Here is an 8,729-nt window from a genome sequence, read left to right on the forward strand (position 1 = left end):
AGAAGTGATTTTTAATGGAAATGGTAGAAAGTGGAAAGGGAAAGGGACTTGAGAGGCAAATTAGCTAAAGTGTAGAAATGAATGGCAGAATGTCAAGACGCAGAAATGGAGAAAAAAGAAAGGAATTGTTTTATTCCAAAACTAAGTGAGTCTTCAAGTGCAACCAACACTAGGTATTTATACACATTACTCATGCTAAATTTATCATGTTTATCCAAAAAAAATCAACTAAAAATTAAAATTTAAAAATCAATGTTTAAACTAAAGATCAAATTCAAACTATTTATAAGATTTTGACAATTTGAAAAATAATCTGATTTGAACCAGTCAACCACTAACTCTTTTAATTCTTCAATTTGGCCTTCCTTTTTGCTTTTCGTTCCAATTTAGTCCATTTTGTTTGATTTTGAACTTTGGCACACCAATTTCATCACTGATAAGAAAAACACAAGTTTAGTAGCATCTTATTCAAAAATTAGTCAAAAATAAATACATTAAAAGCACAAATTTAACTTGCTATCACCTAGTTGCATCAACTCCCACGTCATCAATTTTCAACTTTTAGTTACCACACCACTTGCTATGTCATCACTTAATGGTTGTTTGGGGCTTCAATAGAAAACCTAATTTGTAGGCTTAATTGATTTGTATTTTTTTATTTATGCTCAATTGTGTCTTATTTTCAATTAGGGGCTCAATTGATTATTATTTTTTTACAAGGGTTTTGTTTACCATTTAAGCCAAAGAAAAATTATATGGTAAATACAAACATATCAAAATTTACATAAAATAGAAGAAATAATTAACAAGTAATATGTATATATATATTTATAGAGAAAATATTTGGTACATTGTTAGTGGAGATTTTAGACTCTACAAGCAAGGGTAGAGGGTTGACAAGTGTCCTATTGAGATATAGTAAAATATTAAAAAATACATATTTAGAAAAAGAGACATGTCAATTTTTCAAGATTTCTTGTGGAATAAAAAAAAGTATACTATCAATGTACCATATATTAACACATACTTATAATACCCCGAATACTTAATTTTTATTTGAGAAAAAAATGATGAAATTTGTGAATTGATAAAAAAAAAATCAAATTTGGTCACAATGGGACTTGAACTGGCAACCTTCAACTTATGTAGATTTAGTTCTATTTATTTTATGGTTGACATGGCTTATATATACTATATAGTAAAAAGAAAATATAAACAAATGGAACACTAAAATTTTTAATTATATTTCTGGAGATTTATATATATATATCAACATGCATTAACACATTAAAAAATCAAAAAGAGAGAAACATTCTTTATCACGTGCAATATTCAAAAACTAGGCGAATGGTCAAATCAATCAAATCATCTTTTGAAATACAAAAGGTTTCAACAAAAATAGTAAGTTTAAAAAAATAGGTTGAGCAGACCCATTTGAAATAATGGTTAAGCTTAGACTTTAATATTCAAACCCTAAGTTGACCTAACCTAACCCATTTTCAAGTTTATATGTTCTTTTTTCTCCTCTTTTCAGAATAATAATAGTAGATTAATAATCAAGAAACCAAGATAAATCCCAAGACTAGTTTCACGAGCCGTGGATCAAAGCTCGTGATGAATGCACACAAAACATCTTATGGAGGTCAATTGATTAAATGGGCTCATTTGACCCACTTGAATTGGCCTGAGAGAATTTTCAAGAGAATTCTCATCTTTTGAGGGTTAGGTTGACTTAGGCAGATTTGAAATAAAGAAATCACCTAAAGTCACGCAGTTTATCAGACTTAATTCTAACCCCGTAAACTTGGTGTAACATCCCAAAATTTAGCTTAGAAGTTTTGAGAAATTATTTTAAAGATGAGTAAATTTCCTAGTGGTTAAAAGGAAAAAAGCAAGCATAGTAATTAGATCAAGGTCCCAAATTTGAATCTCTTCCCTTGCAAAATAGCTAAAATTTTGATAGACATTTCCTTCTCATTCTTTTTGTATTGCCCCTACCTAGGTATAAATATAATTTTTATTTATTTTTTCAGCCTTTAGCCATTTTCTTTTCACCCTAGCCACCCTTCCCTCTTCCTCTCCTATTTTCTCTTCAATTTTTCTTTTCTTCTCCTTTGTGTGTCCTTGCCCAAACCACCAAGATCCACCGTCCCTTTTTTCTTTCTTTTGCAATGGGTTCTTGCACCATTCTCCTGTTCTTCTTACTTTCATTTTTCCATATTTTTCCATCTTCAAACTTGAAATCTTTAACCCCCAAGAACAATCTCCATTGCCACCCCTTCCTTCTAGTTAATGTAAGTGACATTTTTCTTTCGTTTTCTTGGTGAATCTTTCAAGAAAATACCCAATTTTCTATATATGGAATTGGGTGATTTTTAATGATTTTATGGGCAATTTTCTAGCCTTCAAAAGTGATTTTAATTGGCTTACAAATCAGCCCCGATTTACCACTATGAGTGGTGATGCGCTACACTTTAGCACTACTTTTCACCTACAGACGGATAGTCAAACTGAGCGGATTATTCAGATACTTGAGGTTATGTTGAGATGTTGCATTCTTGAGTTTGAAGGTACGTGGGAACGATACTTGCCACTGATTAAATTTGTATATAATAATAGCTTTCAATCGAGTATCAAAATGGCACCTTACGAGGTTTTGTACGATTGAAAATGTCGAACACCTTTGTATTGGACTGAGCTCAGTGAGAATAAGATACACGGGGTTGATTTGATCAAAGAGACTAAACAGAAAGTGAAAATAATTCGCGATAGTTTGAAAGTAGCGTCAGATCGTCAGAAATCTTATGCAGACTTGAAACGGAAAGATATTGAGTTTCAAATCGGGGATAAAGTATTTTTGAAAGTCTCGTCATGGAAGAAAATACTCTAATTCGGTCGTAAAGGCAAATTGAGTCCGAGGTTCATCGGACCGTATGAGATCATTGAACGCATTGGGATAGTTACTTATAGATTGTTGTTGCCACCTGAGTTAGAAAAGATACACAATGTGTTTCACGTATCGATGCTTCGACGATACAGATCTGATCCCTCACATGTAATTACTCCGTCAAAAATAGAAATTCAGTCTGATATGACTTATGAAGAAAAACCGATTCGTATCTTAGCTCACGAGATTAAAGAACTACGCAATAAGAAAATTTCGTTAGTAAAAGTAATGTCGCATCGACACGATGTTGAAGAGGCTACGTGGGGACCCGAAGATGCTATGAGACCGCAATATCCAAATCTGTTCAACGGTAAGATTTTCGGGGACGAAAATTCCTTAGGGGGGAGAGTTGTAACATCTCAGTTTAGACCCTAGTCGGAACAGTGGTTTTAGGACCATGAATCTAAGTCAGAAAAATATTTTAATTATATTTTATGTGTTTATAGCATGTTAGAATGCATGCGTGAAATTTTCATGAATTAATTTTACCGATAGGTTGTTTAATTTTATAAATGGACTTAATCACTTAAATTGTAAAAGTGGCTTGCTATTTGTTAAAGTGCTATATGGCTATGTTCTTTTAATGTGGAGGCATTAAAATGAAATTAGGCCATTAAATGATAGTATAGACGGTAGTGGACAATCATTATTAAGCTTTTATATTATTTCATTAAGGATAGTTTGGTAATTATGTTAATAATGATAATAAAAATAAAACAAAACATCACTTGTTCATCTTTTTCATCACCACTGCCGAAACTTAAAAGAAAAAGAAAAGAAAAAGAGTTCCTAAGGTTCGGTCTTGTCTAAGCTTGATTAAGGTATGTGTTTAGCTCGATTTTTGATAATTTTTTACGTTTTTGAGATCATTGCTTTGTGTTTTAGCTAGCTCATGCTTGAATTTTTGAATTGGTTGAGCATTTTGTCATTTTCCATTGAAGAGAGCTTGTTTTTTTTGTTGTTTGATGATGGAAAATAAATATATGTTGTTAGATTATCATGTTTAATTAAGTGATTTTTAGTAAAAATGCCTATTTGGGATTAAATTGTGAATTTTGTAAATTGAGGGGTCAAAATGTGAAATAAATGAAAGAAATGGGCTGCTAGGGAACTTAGTGAAATTCAGCCAAGCATGAGTGTGGTGAAATTTTTAATATTTTGTATTTTGTGAAATAGGGACTAAATTGTGAAAAATGTGAAATGTTAGGGGCAAAAGTGTAATTTTCCCATTTATGTGTTTTTGGAATAAATTTTAATGAAATGTGTTATTAAATAGCCAAATTTGAATTTATATAGATCAAGAACAAAAGAAAACAGAATTAGATCGAGGAAAGTCGAAAGTGGTCGAGTAGTCGACTCCATCCGTTCGTCTTTGTCCGAGGTAAGTTCATAAGTAAATAAATGTCATTAATTTTGAATGTATATGAATTATAAGTGCCGAATTTAATTATTAAATATATTTGGGTATATGCCGAATTTGATATATGGGAGAATTAATTACGAGCTTGAATTGATCGAATTACGACGTCCGAAAGCCCCGTACAAACCTTAGGAATAGTTAGGATACATATGTCATGACATAGGATTCCGATATGTGATTACGTGTAAGACCATGCCTGGGACATCGGCGTCGTATATGATTTCGTGTAAGACCCTGTCTGGGACAGTGGCGTCGATATTTGATTACATGTAAGATCATGTCTGGGACGTTGGCATTTTTATGAGCTTTCCGAGTTATCTGAGTATCCTATTTGATTTCGAACGGTTCAACGGGCAATGGTACGGTAAAACCGAATGTGAGTTCGAATTAAACAATTCAGGTATGTTTGAGTTTATATGAAGTTTGAAAATAAAGGTAGGTGTTGTTGTATAATATGATATTGTGAGCTAATTGTTTAAATGTGATTATAAATACATGTGTTTGAGATTGGGAGTATTCGGCCTACTTGAAATAATCATACTAATGTTCATTTGATATTTTAATTGCTTATGACTTATTAAGCTATTCAAGCTTATTGTGTGTGTTTGTTCATTATTTTATAGATTTTGGAAGTTAGTTACAAGCTCAGGGATCGTCAAGGAAATCCGTCACACTATCGATTGCTATTTCGGTATTTTTTTTTTTAAACTTGATCTTTGAACATATGGCATGTATAGGCTACCGATTGTTGTTGTCGATTTTGAAGTTGTATATATGTAAAGCCATGCGAAAATGGCTAGTAATGATGTTTATGTTTATGCATTTTCAGTCACGGTATAAGTTCGTGTTGGGAATTATGTTTCATGAAATATGTTGCGGTGTGCTTGATATATGATTTGGTATAATAGGCAATTGTGGTTGTTATAATTCGGTTCAAGTGAATTAAGCATGGTTGTTGGACGTGTTTGGGCATGGTTTATTATTGATTTACATTTTGACTGTAAATTGTTTATGTATTAGTTTGGGAAATGACAGTGATGAGCTGTTATATTCGGTTGATGGTAGGTAAATGAATACATATGTGCCTATGTCATGAATTTTGGCATGATTTATAGTATATGGAATTGGCATGTTTTGAATTGGCTAAATTACATGAAAAATGATTAATGTTAGTCGAGCAATGTATGAATTGGTTATGTTGCAAGTGAAATTCGGTCATTAGGATATGCTTGTATGTATTTGTACAATTTTGCTTAGTTAACCATGAGGTATAGTTCAACTTAGGCTAATGTGCGCATGTGGGAAAGCTTATAAATGAATGTTTTGATGTAAGTTGAGTACATGAAAATGAAAAATGATTAAATAAATATTATTGATATGTTTAATTTCTAAAGCATGATTAGTATATGTTTTATAAGTGGTAAAAATCATGTTGGTTTTCGTTTGGTTAAGTAATGCAATGTGTGAATATTATAAGTTGAGAACTACATGGTTTAAATTAATATGGTCTTATGCGCATAGTCTTGTGATGAGTTAAAATGGCTAGGCATATTTGGTTTCGATTGGGTTTTTTTTTTCTTTGAGCATGCGGATTAGGTATGTTATGAAATGTCTTTGATGTTCGAAAACGATTAAAGATATTATAGTGATTTGCGTATGAATTAGTAATGCACATGATTATATTTGATTAATTGGTAATGTTTAAAAAAATCGAAATAATTTTGTGCATGATTTGTATTTAGTGATTGTGACAAACTGTGCTTATGTTTGGTAATGTCTCGTAACCCTAATCTGGTGACGGATACGGGCTAGGGGTGTTACATTTATAATCTATATGAATAGATCATTAAATATAACGGTTGGATTATTAAAATATTAACCATATAAAAAATTACGAAAATATATAAAATCACTTAAAGTTTCACACTGATAAAATATATATAGTATATCTACTTAGTTAGTTGTGTACCCAATAATTATCCTTAGAAAAAAAATATTACTAACTCATATACTATAAAATGATTAAAAAAAATACTCTTATCAAATGTAGGTGCAAATTATATGATGGACTAAAATACAATACAAATATTAAAAAAAATTTAATATCATAAAAAATAATGAAGTAGATAAAAACAAAAACAAATTCTCTAAACTTAACGCAACAACAAATTATGGACAATACATTACAAATAATATGAACAAACAAATTATACTCTGAACTAAACCACTAAATAAATAAATAAAATACGACGAGAAAGAACAAAGCTTAAATGGTAAAAAGCCATTGTAAAATAAATTATTTTTTATTTATATATTTTTTAAATTTATTTTTTAAAAAATATTTATGATATTTTTTAGAATTAAGATGAAATTAAGAACATTTGAAAATTTTGAGAGTTAATTTTTTAAAATTATGACTATATCAATATAATATATAAAAATTGAGGGCTGAATTTATTATCATATCGTCAACTTGCTGTTTGTGATTTTAACGAAAGCGATCAAAATAACTAAATTATATAACGTGTATGCTTAAATTATAAACCTTTTATTTTGAATACTTCAAATGAATTTTTTATATATGCATAACTTAATATAAAAATTAGGGAAATTAGATGAAAGTTTCATATTTTAATTTAATGGTATTGAAATTATACTTTCTATTCCGACATTAATATGAGCTTACGGGATAATGAAAATGTATTTTTAACTGCTAAACATAGTTTACAATAGCTGATCCGCTTCATTTATGGGCTGATAAAAAAAGCCTGAGAATTATAAAAACAGCTTGGTCCCGGCGGGGCTCGAACCCGCGACCTTCGGCTCATAAGACCAACGCTCTAACCAACTGAGCTACGGGACCAACGAGAAGCTTGGCCCCCACTGGCTGTTAAAAAAACCTGATATATGGGGTGATAATAAAAAACCCTGAAAATTTTAAAGAAGAAGGCTTGGGTCCCGGCGGGGCTCGAACCCGCGACCTTCGGCTCATAAGACCAACTGAGACACGGGACCAACAACGAATATCGTCGTGTTATTTTTTTTATTCTTTTTTAAAATGATGCAAAATTTCGAATTATAATAATCTTTTTAATTTTAAATTTTAAAAGCGGCACTCTAGAGTATATTTTAAAAAAATTAAGAATATACAAATGAGACACTTGTCATATTTTCAATCATGGTGGAGTTATGTACAACATGCATTTATTTATTTGCAAAACCATAAAAACTTAAATGGATTATCTTAGTCCCTACACTATTAAAAAGAATCAAATAAGTCTAAACTGTAATTAAGTTAATATTTTATTTATAAAAAGTATCTTGAATTGTAGTTCAATTCCAAACAAAAAAATTCATTTGCAAAACCATAAAAACTTAAAAATTAATAACTCTTTTAAACAGTAGATGATACTTTTTAAAAACAATAAATGATAATTCAATTCCAATTTACCTTATTTAATTCTTTTTAATAGTAAATAAATTAAATTAATTCATTTAATAATAAAATGATTTCAATATAGTAGTATAGGTATTTAGCAATTAATATCATGACATAGATAGAGGCTATGTTATTAGTTATCTTACTTACGATGCGTTCTTTTTTGTGGAAAAGCACTTTATTGCACTAGTAACCAACAACATTTCGCTTTTGTAATTAAAAGTGATGTTAAAAAGTGTTTTTTCACTTAAATATAAAAACTATAATTTAGGTGTATTTGACTTTTGGGTTTGAGAGTAAAAATTATTAAAATAATTTTATTTGTATTAACTATTTAAAAGGTATATAAAAAATTAGATTATATATCATTAAATTAAATTATTTAAATATTTTATGTATCATTATATTGAATTATTTAAATATAATTTATCATTATATTAAATTATTTAAATTTTATTTATTATTATATTTACTTTTTTTAAATATTTTATATGTCATAAAATTTTATAAATAATTTATATTAATTACTTAAAAGGTATTTAAAATTTAAATTTCATGTATCATTATATTAAATTATTTAATCATATAACTTAATTAATTTTTTTTTACTTTCTACTATCATGTCTAAAAATGACATTTTAATTTTCAACCGTAATTTTTTACAATAATAGAGAACACTAAAAACTAACAAACATACATTTTCACAATACTTTTCTACCACACTTTTGAAAAGCAATTTTATTTCAAAAAACACTTTTGAAAAATAATTTTTAAATATATATAATACATCAAAAATAATAAAAATATTAAAATAAATATTTCTCAACAAATTGAAAATAAATTTTTAAAAAATATGTATATTTAAATAACACTAAGATAGATGTAACTTAACAAGCAAATGCCTCTAAAATAATAACAAAATT

At 29.0% G+C, this 8,729-nt stretch overlaps 1 non-coding gene across 1 annotated transcript; it reads right to left on the reverse strand.

The window, feature by feature from the left end:
- Positions 1–7,156: 7,156 nt before the first annotated feature.
- On the reverse strand, positions 7,157–7,230 carry TRNAI-UAU (transfer RNA isoleucine (anticodon UAU)). Its single transcript has one exon. It is a non-coding gene; the product is annotated as a tRNA-Ile (tRNA).
- Positions 7,231–8,729: the final 1,499 nt, after the last annotated feature.

Source organism: Gossypium hirsutum, chromosome D13, assembly GCF_007990345.1.
Source record: "Gossypium hirsutum isolate 1008001.06 chromosome D13, Gossypium_hirsutum_v2.1, whole genome shotgun sequence".
In the NCBI taxonomy this organism is placed as follows: Eukaryota; Viridiplantae; Streptophyta; class Magnoliopsida; order Malvales; family Malvaceae; genus Gossypium; species Gossypium hirsutum.